Source organism: Balaenoptera physalus (genome assembly GCF_965194825.1).
Source record: "Balaenoptera physalus genome assembly, chromosome: 14".
Classification (NCBI taxonomy): Eukaryota; Metazoa; Chordata; class Mammalia; order Artiodactyla; family Balaenopteridae; genus Balaenoptera; species Balaenoptera physalus.
Genome location: NC_138893.1, coordinates 23712441 through 23726612, shown reverse-complemented (window position 1 = coordinate 23726612; position 14172 = coordinate 23712441). Strand labels below are relative to the sequence as shown.

General features: G+C 47.8%; 1 protein-coding gene across 5 annotated transcripts in view; it reads left to right on the top strand.

Moving 5' to 3' along the window:
• Window positions 1-4291: 4291 nt before the first annotated feature.
• The window catches only part of JAKMIP3 (Janus kinase and microtubule interacting protein 3), a 104509-nt gene continuing 94628 nt past the window's right edge, over window positions 4292-14172 (top strand). For all 5 annotated transcript variants that reach the window (XM_082424091.1, XM_082424095.1, XM_082424094.1 and 2 more), the window contains exon 1: window positions 4292-4383. The gene's annotated coding sequence lies outside the window, so the exon portion shown is untranslated. The remainder of the gene's footprint in view (window positions 4384-14172) is intronic.

The following is a 14172-nucleotide window of genomic DNA, read 5'->3' as shown; positions in this document are numbered from 1 at the left end:
AAACCTGAGAAGAGTCGATTTGCACATCAAAGGAATTGCAGAATTTGCTAATTTATTTTGGCAAAATAGTGGGGAATATGTGTGGAAGTGTGTTCTAAGGGGACTAGATCATGGCAGGAGCAATACAACTTTTAAAAAAGTTTTATTTATTTTTAAGATTTTGAAAGGTGTATCCTCTTAATCATTTTTAAAAATATTTATTTATTTATTTATTTGGCTGCGTCGGGTCTTCGTTGCGGCACGCAGAATCTTTCGTTGGGGCACGTGGGCTCTGTAGTTGTGGCGTGCGGGCTCCAGAGCACAGGCTCAGTAGTTGCGCCATGCGGGCTTAGTTGCCCCGCAGCATGTGGGATCTTGGTTCTCCAGTCAGGGATCGAACCCGTGTCCCCTGCATTGGAAGGAAGATTCTTAACCACTGGACTACCAGGGAAGTCCTATTTTTTAAAATTTTTATTGGAGTATAGTTGACTTACAATATTGTGTTAGTTTCAGGTGTACATCAAAGTGCATCAGTTATACATATATATATAAACTTTCAAATTTGACAGTTTTAGACTTACTGAGAATTGCAAGAATACAAAGAACTACAAAGAATACTTTGATATTTACAAAGAATTACTGTATACCCTTCACCTAGAGTCCCCAAATATTAATATTTTATCACATTTGCTTTATCTCTTTCTCCATGTACGCGTATGTGTGTGCATATATATATATACTTTTTTTTTTCCGAACCATTTGAGAGTAAGCTGTAAGCATGAAACCTCCCCCCACCACCCCAAATACTTTAGTGTGTATTTCCTAAAAGCAAAGACCGGCTCTTAAATAACCTCAGTGTAACTATCAAAGTCAGGAAATTCACGTGGAAATGTTACTTGCTCATCAAATTTCCCCTCTGTCCTAACAATGCTTCTTCTAGCGAAAGAAAGCCCTGGGTCGTGAGATCTTTAGTTTCCCTTATTTGGAATAGTTCCTCAGCCTTTGTTTTCCATGATAGTTTTATTGCAGGATAACAGTTATTTTTGTAGAAGTGTCCCTCAGTTTGGGTTTCTCAGATGTTTGCTCACGATTAGATTCAGGTGTGAATCTGGGCAAGCATACTGCAGAAATGAAATTGTGTTTTTCTCAGTTCTCATCGTTTGAGGCACTTGATTTTGATTTGTTCCATTGCAGACGTTAACTTTCATTTTTAGGTTTCACTGGAGTCAGCCTGGTTTCTCCACTGTAGACACACTATTTCCCCTTTGTGATTACTAAGTATCTTCGGAAGAGATACCTGGAGACTACTTATCTATCCTACAAAGGCTGTTTGTCATCAGACTTTCAGCTACCAGTCCTTTTTAAAATGTGTTTGTTAAATTGGTCTTAATTTTTCCACATGGGTTTGCTTATCCATGAGTAAATAGAGAGTCTGGATCCACTGGGCTAGCTGGAGCAATCTGAATGGGTCTAAGTGTCCTGTCCTTTGGTTAAGCGAAACCCGAACTCAGTGTGGAATGAAATTGAGGTGCAAGCGATTCCTTTATGTGCTGGAAAGAATCTAAAGCCTTAGGGAGCCGGGCATGTTGGATGGATTTATCACGTGCATTAAGACAGACATTGGTGGGGCAAGGGCCTGATTCCTGGGGAAGCAGTGCAGTTAGTGGCTGTTCTCTGCGGGTCAGGCATAAAGGGGCTGCCGTGAACGGGCTTCCTGATTCCAGGGGAGAGTTTGTATCCTGTAGTGCAAAGGTACAGCAGCAGCTCCGCTGCCAAGGGCAGAGTGGGTGCGGTTACCTCATCCGGCAGAAGAGTTGGGTGGTCATCAGAATGGCTTGACCCACAGGAATTGTGGGTGGCAGTGAACTATCAAGTGGTTCCCGGGACTGAAATTGATAGGAAACCCACGAAGGGTTGACTTGATACATTTGACTGAAGCAACAAACTGGAATTTTAATGAACACAGCCAGCTGGTGAGTCACTGCGCTAGAATTCACAGCCACTTGCTCAGTGGTCAGATCTGAATCAGTTCCCAGTCCCGGAGAGTCCTTTTAATTAAGGAAAAGATGGGTGTTCACGGGGACGGATCCTGTGCTGGCACCATAGGTATTAAAACAACAATAGCAACAATTTTTCTCCTAGCCTTTCTGAGAAGGACCTGCAGTCACATTCCCCACATGGTGCCCTGCGGAGAGAAAAATATTCAGACCTTCAAGGGATCACCGGACATTTACTCTGAGCCAACAATGATCTTCAGGAGAGAGACCCCACCAGAAACCAGCCGTGCTAGCATCTTGATCTTGGACTTGCAGCCTCCAGAACTGTGAGAAAATAAATTTCTGTTGTCTAATCCACCCACCCCCCGTCTGTGGGATTTTGCTCTGGCAGCCCCAGCAGACTAACATGAGCTTGTTCTCAAGCTCACCCTAGACACCCAGGGAAGCTGCAGGAGCAGGTAGCTTCTTCTGGAGGCGCCCTTTCCAGGTCCCTCCACTTGCATCTCTGATTTTATGGGGAGTTCCCTAAAACGAGTTGACTGACCGATAAAAAACAGAGCCTGCTGCAGTCACGCTAAGTTGGCACTGGCTGGAAAAGGACTGATGGCATCCCAGCCCTACTGGACTGGCCCAAGTGGCCAGTGGGCCATTTTTGAGCAATAGATTTGGTTATGTTACCCGCTTTACCTGGAAGGAGAGTTGACGGAGATATTTGTCTACACTGATGATCAGGGACTGAGAAGGAATGCGTTTGGAGGGTTAGGGTTAAGGAGATCTGGGGAGGAATTAGGGGGATGGACAGACCTTTTGGAGTGGGGCCAGACGTGAGAATATTTGCGTTCCACATGCATCTCACCAGATGTTGCTGTTGTGTAGGACGCGCTGGACAGTCAGGTGGAGATGATGGCCCATTCTGCAGATGTTGGCCGGCTGCCTTGTCCAGCCATCCCAGTCTTTGCACAAAAAGCCCATGAAAGAAGTGCCAATGGCGGCATGGCTGCAGACAATCTGTGGATTAACAACACAGGTCTCTCCCCACTGAGGCCCATCTGGCCGCCGTCCAGCGCTCAGCCTCTCAGCAGCTGAGACCGACATGGAGTGGTGATGTGGCACCACGTCCTGGGCTCCCAGCAGCCACCCGGCAGTCAGTCCATCCCATCCGACCTCGCTGAGTACATGCTTATCCTGGGCGTGGTTTTCCTTCCCATCTGGATCCTTCCTGAGTGCCCGCTTCACTTTCACACTAACCTACCCACGATCGCCTCTGACCAAGGAACCAAGGGAGAGCCTCAAGGCCTGACACCCATGCGACCTCTGAGTCTCTCATCCAGAAGGGCCGAGAAGAGGAATGGCCCACGTAAGGTGCCCAGGGTGCCAGCTGGGAGAACAAACCTTGAAGGCTGAGTTTCTGCGCTCTCAGATGTGTTCTCAGCCAGCAATCAATAAACAGCACTGGTTTTCCTGTGGCCAGAAAGCATGGGTCCAGGAAAAAGTGGTCGAGGCCCCTGTCACTGTCGCACTTAAGGGTCCCCACTTGCTGTCTGTGCTCAGAACTCTGGGATCTGCTGGTTTATTAAGTCTTGGTATCTGGGAAGGAATGTATTACACGGGGGAAGCTTTTGCCCTGTACACAGGTTTTCCTAAACAGTATTTGCCCTTCCTTCCTGCCACATCTATAACTGTACCTCCTCCACCAGCTCTAAGAAGTGGGAGTGGGCAATCCTTCCCACCTTACAGATGAGCACGCAGACCCCCGGAGGATGCAGCAGCGGTGGCGCTGGGATCCTGGCGCCAGCAGGCCCCAGAGGCGCGTCTTAACCATGGATCTGCGGATCTGAATCCAGAGCAAGGACTAATTTGCTCCACGCAAGGCTCCCAAAAGCACTTCTTTCTCATCAGGGAGGAGAAAGGCAGCATTTGGAGATGGGAAGCCAAGAGTTAATGGTTAAAACACACACGTGCAAAAATCCCGTGCTTCCTCACGGCTGCTAATCTCCGACATGAAGTGTGGGTGAGTAATTCTCACCGGGATCGTCCCTGGTAACCGGTGGTCCCGGCGCTCGGCCGTGCGCGCTGCACTGAGGCCGGCCTCTCCCCCCGCCCCGCCCCGCGCCCTTCCGCAGCAGCCGGGTTATTTTTGGCAACATGGTTTTCTGATTTGAATAGACCGCAAACCTGCTCCTTAAAAGAATCGGATGGGCAGAAAAGGAGACGAGGAGGTGGGGTGGGGTGTCTCGGAGCCGCGCGCGGGGGCGGGGAGGGCGGGCGGGGAGGGCCGGGGTTTGGGGCGCCCCCGCCCGCGGTGACGCGCGCCCCCCGCCCTCCGCAGCGCCACTGCAATGGCTGAGCCGGGCCGTCGGACGCCGCTGCCCGGAGCCCCTGAGCCGCCCGCTCGCGGGGAGCCTCGGTGAGCAGCCGCGGCCGGGCCGGGCCTCCGCGCTGCGCCCGCGCCTGGCACCGTGCGTCCCGGGCCGGGGCGCCCTGCGCGGCAGGGTTGGCCGGAGACGGCCCGGGAGTGGCCCGGGGGTGGCCTGGAGAGGCCCGGGAGTGGCCCGTAGGTGGCTGTAAGGTGGCTCGGGGTTGGTCGGGGATGGCCCGGAGGTGGCCTTGAGCTGACCCGGAGATGGTCGGGGGTGGCCCGAAGGTGGCGGGGTGACATCCCGCAGGCCGGGGTCCCGCGCCCCCAAGGCGCCCTTGCTGGGGGCGGGAGTCCTCTCTGCCTCTCCAGGCGCCCCCGAGGGCCATGGGCCACCCCTCTGGATCGCGCTGGTTTCCCGGGACCCCGCGGGGCGCGGCGGCAGGCGCACAGGCCCTGGCTGGGCGCGCAGGTATTCGCCGGGGGCGCGACTCCGGCATTTACGCGTCGCTGACCGAGCCGCCCTCCGGAAGGCGCGGCCCTTGCGATTGTTTTTTTTTTTTTTTTTTGGTGTCCAGTTTTTAATCTCACGTGTTTGCGTTTCCGGGGGGTGGTGGCGTAGCTGTCGGATGCTCACAGAATCGGAAGCCACAGAATAAAGGGTTTAATTGGGTGTCAGGAGTCAGAGAGGAGGCACCGGCCTCCAGTTTTCCTGGAAAAACCTGCCCCTCCCTTTGACCTTGCATCTTGGGAGAGGCGGATCCGATTCTCAGCAGTTCCCTCCCGCTCGGGCGTCTTAGGGTTTGATTCATTATTCTCTTTCTGCAGCGACAGAATGCGGTAAAGCTTCTCTGTTGCATCTTGTCTGCAAATGCAAGGAACGGACCTGCGGGTCGAGGCGCTGGCTTGCAGGAGAACAGCGGGAAATCGGAACTGCCTCTCGGCCTCGGCTGCCACGCCTGGAGCCGGGCGCTGTCAGGGGCTGGGAGGACTTGCTGCCCACCTGGCCGGAGGCTCCCCTGCCCTGGGGAGGGTGGAGGGAAAAGGTACCGGGCAGGCCGTCTGCCAGGGCTCAGGGCCCTCCTAGCCCTTCGCACCTTTCTGAGAGCTGATTTGTGCCCGTGAACTAAGACTCGATCTGGCAACTACCTGCAATCGTTTCTCCCCACATTCACGGCAGATAGATCCCTCCCTACCTTCTCATAAACTTCAATATTAAGGAGCGAAGTTCCTCCTTTAACGTGTTTCCAGGACACGTGACCAGAACGCTGCCGTGCCTTCAGAAGGGCAGCTTATGGCACCACTGTGAGCAAGTCCCGGGGTCTGGGGCTTCGGCACCACAAGTTTGCATTCATGATGCCCGCGAGAGCTAGGCGACTGTGAACATGGCATAACGATAAATAAACTGTTATAAGACAGAAAAAGATGAGAAAAAGGAGAGTCATAATCAAAATGTCACCCATTCCATAGCACCTGCTATATGCCAGGCACTGTTCTGGTTTCTCTACCTGTGCTCGGGTATGTAGATATCACCCTGCAGGAAGCCCAGGAGAGGCCCGAGGACAGAGGTGGGACTTCAGGGAACCAGGCTCGGAGCACATCCTCCAGGAGCCTGAAAGGGAGGAAGTGATGGTCTCACAGTGAATCACCCGGAAGTGAGGAGCCTGAGAGCTGGGGAGGGGAAGGTCCTTGTCCCACGTCACAGACGAGCGTTATGCCCCGTGTCTCTTAGGCATAGTCAGGGGACTTAAGGGACCTCCACTGGGGCCTGGATCCCACACCAGGCCTGCGTCCTCAGCTCTGCCCTGCCCGACCCTGGGGTCTGACAATCCCATCTCCCAGCAGAGCTGCCTTGCCTCCACACTCACCCTGCTCCCGGGCAGGGCCCAATGCCTAGACCCTTCCTATCAGGGGTCGGTGGGCTGTGAGCCGTACCCCCGGCGACCGTGCTGTGCCAGAGTCCAGTGCAAAGTTGTGAGGCCTTGTCCTTCGCACCCAGCCAGGATCTCCTGCTGAGGGTGACCTGCCTGCGGCCGACCTCAGTGAAAGGGTCAAGCCTCCCAGCCGATTTGCCCCTGGAATAGACCTCTTAAGTCAGCGTCACATCTGTGCACTCCAGGTAAGCAGCCTTGGGACCCCCGCTCCCTCCCTGGCGCTGGGCTGTCAGGCTGGCTAGGTCCCCTGCAGCAGCATCCAGCAAAGATCCTGCAGATGGGGGACCCTTCCTTGCTGGCCTCTTCTGTGACTCTGCCTCTAGCCTGTGACTCAGATGAGCACTGGGTCAGCTCAGCTCTGGCAGGTCTCTGGGGTGCCTCTGCCACCACCCCAAAGGGCTGGGACCCTCTGTGCAAGTCTCACCGTGTGTGAGGGACTCCCCCTCCCAAGTCTTCACCAGTACACTAGGTAAGCACTTGGGCCCCTTTACCTCTGACTTTTGCCTTTTTTTTTTCCCCCGATTATAAAGGAAATTCTAAAATTATAGAGAAGTGCAATCAAGACAATCAATACTACCCCTAATTAACACCTGCATAGGTAACTCCTGCACATGGATAGGTGCTGCTGTGGACTGAATTATGTCCCCCAAATTCATTTGTGAAGCCTTGACCCCCAATGTGATGGCACTTGGAGGTGGGGTCTTTAGAGGTAATTAGGGTTGGATGAGGTCATGAGGGTGGGGCCCCCAGGATGGGATTAGTGCCCTTATAAGAGACATCAGAGAGCTTGCTCTGTCTCCGTCTCCGTCTCTGTCTCTGTCTCCCTCTGCCATGTAGGGATTCTGAGATGCATCGACATTGAGGAGTTCACCCCTCCTCTGAGGAGCCTTCCGTGATGTACGTGTTACAGATATTTTTTTATTTTTATTTATTTATTTTGGCCATGCCATGTGGCATGTAGGATCTTAGTTCCCCGACCAGGGATCAAACCTGCTCCCCCTGCATTGGAAGCGCGGAGTCTTAACCACTGGACCACCAGGGAAGTCCCCAAACACTTTTTTAAAGTTTTACAAGCGACTAATTTTAGACTTACAGAAAAGCTGCAAAAATAACACCAAGTTCTGTAGGTTCCCCTGGCGTTAATGTCTTCTGTGACATCTTCCTGTAGATCATGGTCAGAACCAGGACATTAATTAGCACCTCTACACTATTCACTGGATGACCGGCCTTCCTCTCACCACTTCCCCACTGATGCCCTTTTTCTGTCCCACCAGGATCCCAGCTGTTCTGCTTCCTTGGTCTCTTCCAGTAGGTGACCCTTCCTTAGTCTTTCCTTGTCTTTTATGACATTGATACTTTTAGAAACTATGTACTGATGAGTTGTTTTGTAAAATGCCCATCAATTTGAGTTTATCTGCTCTTTTCTCATGCTGGGAATGAGGTGATGCATTTTTGGCCAGACCCCCCGACCCCCTCTGCACCCCCCACCCTCCCCACCACCAGCACCCATGTGCCTGTCTTCACGAACTGCATCAGGAAGTCGCCGTGTCCACAGGGCTCGTTGACAGTGATGTAGGGCTGCCTCGATGCTTTCTCCATGTGAAGTGGCCATCTTTCCTTTCCTTGAATCCTCACTCACCGGTGCCGGTGTTTTGCACATCTTGCATCTGAGTTATTACTGTGGTGTTTGCTGTCAGGCCTCCCTTGTCCTTTCTTTTCTCATTGCCGGTTGGAATTCTCCTGGAAGGGAAAGCCGTGTCCTCTCCTCATCCATTTACTTGATTATTTGTTCCTATCTGTAGGGACACATGAATGATGGCTTTGCTCCATGGGTTAGAATCCAGTGGTAACAATATTTTGTCCAGCAGATGGTTCCAGCGCTGGCTTCAGGGACAACCTCAGGCTGCTGCTGGACTCTCTCAAGAAGCCCATCTTTTCTTTCTCTTAAGTTAAAATATTTTTTTTCTCATTGTCTTACTTTCTGGAACTACAAGATGTTCCAGGCTTGGCTGGTCCCAAAAATCCTTGGTTTGTGGTTTCTTTCACTGAGTTTTTGTTTGTTTGTTTTTTGTTTTTTAATGTTTTCCATCGTTTCCTTGCTTCTGTGTTGGTTTTAAACATCTTATGCTAGTCTCATTCTTTTGACTCTGTTCTTTTTGCCTGGAGGCCTTGAGGATTTTATCTTTATCTTTGGAATCTTATAGTTTTACTAGGAATGTTTCAGAGTTGATTGGCCTGGGTTTGTTTTTCTAGGTACCCAGTGGGCCTTTTGAGATGTGCAGATTCAGGTCTTTTTCTGTATATGGAAAGTTTCCATGGATTATAGCTTTAAATATTAGCTTTGTTTGTGCCATTGCTTTGTTTTTCTCTTTAAAGATCCTGAAGATATGAATACTATCCCTCCTCTGCTTATCTTCCCTTCTTTCTCTCTGACTCTTTACTGTTTCTTTATGGCACTCCCTTCTCTTGGTCTCTCCTGGCCTGGTCTTCAATCTTCGATGCTCCTTATTAGATTTTCATTTAAGTTTATTCTTCCTTGGGCACCTTATACCCTATTTCTCATTTATGAGATGATTTTGGCTTTCTCCCTCTCCTTCTCCTTCTTCTTTGAATTTGATCAACTGTCTTTTCACTTTTCCCCATTTCTGGTTCTCTTTAGTGTTCAAATTTCTAATTCAGGGTGGTTTTACACACCCTCAGATGGCTGTTTGAAGATGCTTAATTCTGTATGGATTTAGTTTTCTTCTGCTTCAGGTTGCTTTTAAACTGGGGGAAATCGTATCAATTCTTTTGTGTGAAATTTTGTTTCCTGATTTTCTCCAATAGTCTCCTGTGGACTTTCTTTTCTTTTGTTTGTATTTATGATTTTGGGGTGTTTTACAAGAGTCCTAGCTTAATGGCCCCCTTTTATGTCATCCTGGGGATGTCCAGATGTTTTAGTGAGTTGTGTGTGTGCTGTGGTGATGGGGGTCTTTGTCTTGAAGACTGCATTTCTTTTTTCTTCTTTTCTCTTTCTTTACCTGGTTACTAATAGGAGTTTCTCTCTTCCTTTTTTCCCTTTTTCTCCTCAGAAGCTCTGTGTTTGGAAAGCTGACCTTTCAAATCATGCTGTCCTTTCACATCACTCTGGCCTCTTAACTTGAATCTGTTAACTTTGAATAGCTCACTTGGCCCTTTATCTGTCTTTACATCGTCTGTCTGCCCTCCCACCCTGACCTCCACCTTCTTTATCAAGATTAATCAGCACATAAAATTGTGTCCATGTGTGATGTACAGCCTCTTGATTTGATGCATTTATAAATTGAACATGATTCCCACCATAGTATTAGCTACTATCCCCATCCTGTTATAGTTACCGTTTGTTTTCTGTGGTGAGAACATGTAAGATCTGCCCTCTTAGCAATGCCGTGCCCTCTGATGGGGTCTGGGCCTTGTAGTTCTGTGAGCTCCCTTCCTGTAGTCAGGAAGGGGTTCTCGTGTTGGAAGTGGCTTTCATCTTTCCAGTGCCATCCACTAATCCACGCCAGCCCCGTCTGTCCTCCTGGCGCTGGGTGGGGGCTGGGTGGGGCTGGATGGGGGCGTGAAGGATGGTGGTCCCAGGATTTGTTGATTTTTCTCCTTTTACTCACAGTTACTTGGAGGTTCTGCTACTCTGTCTTCAAGTAATGCCAAGGGTGTAGTTTGGCAAAGAATCTTTGATGTTGTGAAATTCTTTTGTGGAATTTAGCGAGGAGATTTTGGGGGGACTTGATTCTTGTACAGCCTACGTTATCTTCCTGAGGAACATTCTTGTCCAAGTCTTTTGTGGGTGTTTGTCTTCATTTCTTATGGAAATTCCTAAGGGTGAAGCTGCTAGGTCACAGAGTAGGTGTGTGTCTTGTTTTATAAGAAACTGTCAGAACTTCCCCCCAAATGGCTGCACCATTTGATATGAAAATTCCAGTGCTCCAAGTGCTTGCCAACATTTGGCGTTTGATCTTTTTAACTCTAGTCTCACTGGGGAGTGTGTGGTCGCATCTCTTTGTGGTTTTCACTTCCGTTTTCCTCGGTACTAATACATTGAGCACATCTTTGTTCGCCGTTTGTATGTTTCCTTTTGTGAGGCGCGTGTTCAAATCTTTTGCCTATTTTTATTGGGTTGTTTGTCCTATTATGATTGAGTTGTAGGTGTTCTTTATATATCCTAGATGCCAGTTCTTTGTCAAATAGGTCTTGTGACTATTTTCTCCCCATCTGTGTCTCGCTTATTCATTTTCTAAAGTGGACCTTTGGATGAGCAGAAGTTTTACATTTTGAGAAAGTCTAATTGATCAGGTTTTATGTGTGTGTGTGTGTGGTTATTTCTTTTTGTGTGTGTCTTGTCAAAGAAACTTGCCCTCCTCCACGTCCCAACCGTCTCCTCCTGCATATTCTCCCTGTGCCCTTCTGACAGGACCCAGTAGTGTTGGACAGTCTCCTCGTGTTCTGGTCTGAGAGGCTTGCCTGGCCCGTGTCCTGCAGAGGCTGGAATCGCCACGTGCCCCGGGAGCTCCAGGTCTTTTTGGGGAAGTGTTATCTGAAGACCCACACGGCTGGGTGCTAGCGGAACTCATGGCTTCTGCACTGGTCTCGACGTTGTGTATTTTCAGAGGACAACACTAGAAACAATTTTAAGAGAAAATGCATGATGATTTTATACTGAAAATTTTAATTCAAATTTAAGACTATAGATAATTATTTCTTTATTTTTATATTTCCATCTTCTTTCTCTTAGGCTGAGATTCTTGGCTCCTGATGACATTCATAAGATTACTTCTTTGCTTTATTCTATTAGTTTCAAAATAATATCAATGTGTTAAAAGAGTGTGGTTAATAAAAAAAAAAGTTTGATTTCTTTTTGTCTTTAATTCACTAAGTTCATTTGTTTCACTTTACTTTCACTTTTTAAGAATGGCTTTGCTTTTCCTTCATGTTGATTTAATTTTGTTATAGTTCTATGCTAACACATATATAGAGCTATAAACCAAAGTACTTTGAGAGCAGACCAGCTGCATCTTTGTCTTTTTAACCCTCTTCTCTCTCCTCTGTTGGTAATATTTTTAAAGTAGTTTTTGATTTATGTTTCTACTTAACAGTAATATAGGCAAATGCACGTGTATTTCCACTTCCCCTGTCCCATCTTAGGGGAAGGGTAACCTACTATGAGCCTGTTGTACTCTTCGCTGTGTTCACTTAGTACCAGGTCTCAGCATTGCTGTGCAGAGACCGCCCTCATTCTTGTCCTCAGCTGCCTAGTATTCCCTGAGGGGCTGGATCTTAACCTAGTCAACGAGCTCTCTGTCCACGAACATTTGGATTGTTTCCAGTTGAATATCCTTGTGCACGCATGGTTTTTATATATTTTCATGTATATCTTTGACTAGGTTCTTAGAAGTGGGATTTCTAGGCCAAAAGGAAAATGACTGTGTACTTTTGCTGTATATTGCCAAAATCCCCTCCCCAGGAGTTGCACTATCCTGTGGCATTCTACCAGCAACGCATGAGAGCCTGGTTCTCACAGCCTTGCCAACAGACAATGTTGTCAAACTTTTGGGGGTTTGCCAGGTAGGGGAGAAACAGTAAATTCAGTGTATTTTTATTTGCATTTCTCTTACCAGGAGTGAAGTTGAGCATCTTTTCATGTATTTAAAGGCTTTTTGCATTTTGTTTTGTGTGAACGGTTTATTCATAAGTCTTGCCCATTTTTTTCTTTCTTTTCTGGGGTTGTTTGGCTCTTTTCTTCTCAATTTTCGGAAGTTCGTTATATATTAGCCTTTGACCTATGATATAAGTTGCATATATTTTCTCTATTTTGTCATTTACCATTGAACTTTGCTTATGGTAGGGTTTTCTTTTGTTGTTATTGTTTTTCCCATGCAAAACCATGTAAGCATTTATCCCACCAAGCTTCCATCTCAGGGGGAACCACTCCGTTTTGAGGTGCACACTTGCTAGTGGTTTCTGAGTTCCCGGTTCTCAGAACCATCACACATCCCTTTTCCCACGCTCACCAGCTCCTGCACAGTTTCTTAGGGGGTTGGTGGTGGTGGTTTGGAAGTAGTGGCTGGCAGAGTGAAGCTGGCTGCAAAGCCCCTCCTCTGGAGTCCGGGCTCCTTTGTGGGGTTTAGTGGTCATGCTGTGAGGCCCTGGGCTGGGTGTCAGGAAGCAGTTAGCCTCTGCAGAGACCTCCTGGCGGGCTTGCTTTGGGGGTGCCCACTGTGACGGCACAGCCCCCGTAGGTAAGAGGCTGAGGGATCCTGAGCTCCCAGCCCCCGCCCGAAGCAGAACCCCCAGAACCCAGGGAGTGAGAGCAGGAGCCCAGCTTGGGTGCAGCCGCTGCAGACACCACCTGGGGCAGGAATGAGCCTCCCGCTAAGCTTTGCCCACCTTTCTGACCACACAACCCCAGTGAAGTAAGACGGTTGTTCTAAGCTGGCGAGTAGTAGTGATCGGAAGAGAGGCAGCGCTTTGTCATCTTTTTGTGGAAGATGTTTCTAATTTGTTTTTTGTTTTACTTTTCTGGTGGCTCCATTTAGTATTGAGAGGAAATTTGGGGAGGTTCAAAAATGATGACAGTCATTTTGTCTCTAGCTCAGAAGTGTATTTCTTAATTTCCACTTAATGGCTCCATTGATGTATTTGGGTTGAAATCTCTTTTACTTTCTGCTTGCTATTTGTTGCACCCTTTTCTTCTTTCTTGCCTTCGTTTGCATTGACTGAGATTTTTCTCCTCTCTTCTATTTAAACATCGTATATTCTATTTTCTATCATCTTCATGACCATCACTAAAAAACAGCAGGCAAAATTAACTTTTCAAGGCTGCAGTGAACCAAAACCCTCCTCCCAGGTAATACAAGGACTTGGGATACTCTACATCAGTTTCTCCCTCTCCTAACTTTTATGTTTTGTTGTTTGGCATTTTGTTTCTAACTTGTTTGCTTTGTAACACCACTAGAAATCATTGTTAGTTCTTTACGCATTTATTTTTTATAGTTCCTCACATATTTTGCACTTTGCTGCCTTTCCGTGTCCTTCCGGCCTCTCAGAGGTCCCTTTAGAACCATTCTCCTCTGCCTGAGGCAAATCCTTCAGTTTACTTTGTTCAGTCCTGGCATCCACTCTCTCAGTTCCTTTTTTCTTTTTTTTTTTTGGTCTGAAAATTTCTTTCTTTCAAGAATGAGGGTGAAATATATTTTTACTAGGGATTGAATTCCTCTTTAGCAGGTATTTTTTTAAGTGCATTTAATCCTTTATTCCATTGTTTTATGGCTTTTGTTGTTCTGATGAGAAGTTAGTCGTTAGTCTAACTGCCCTTCCTTTGAACATAAGCTTTTATTCCTCTGGCAGATTTTATTATTTTCTCTTTGTCTTTGTTTCTTTTTTCCTCAAGTTTCATTATGATGTGTCTAGATTTTGACTTACTTTGAATCTTTGGATGGTTGTCTTTCATCAATTTCAGAGAATTCTCAGTCACATCTGCAAATTTTGCATCCAAGTTTTCGCCCTCATTTTTCCTTCTAAGAGACCTTCTCATCCTATCTCTGCCTCTCTCACCTCTCTTTTGTGTGTGCTGCCTTTTCTGTGCTCACTTCTGGGTCATTTTTTCGATGTCATCTTCCAGTCACTAGTTCAGTCTTATGCTACCACAATGTCCATTGTGTCTTAACTCCAGTTATTATATTTGTTTTTCTAAAGTGCTCTCTGTTTTATTCAGGTTTGAGATATTACGTCTTGTCGTTTTCTACTCCTTGAAGTTGTTTTCAAGCTTCAAACTTATTTCTTTAAAAAAAAATAGAACCAGACTGTGGGGAGGGGGGAGAAGGGGTCTCTGGGGACTCTGCTCAGATGTGCTGTGAACCCAAAGCTGCCCCCAAAAGTAAAGCCTATT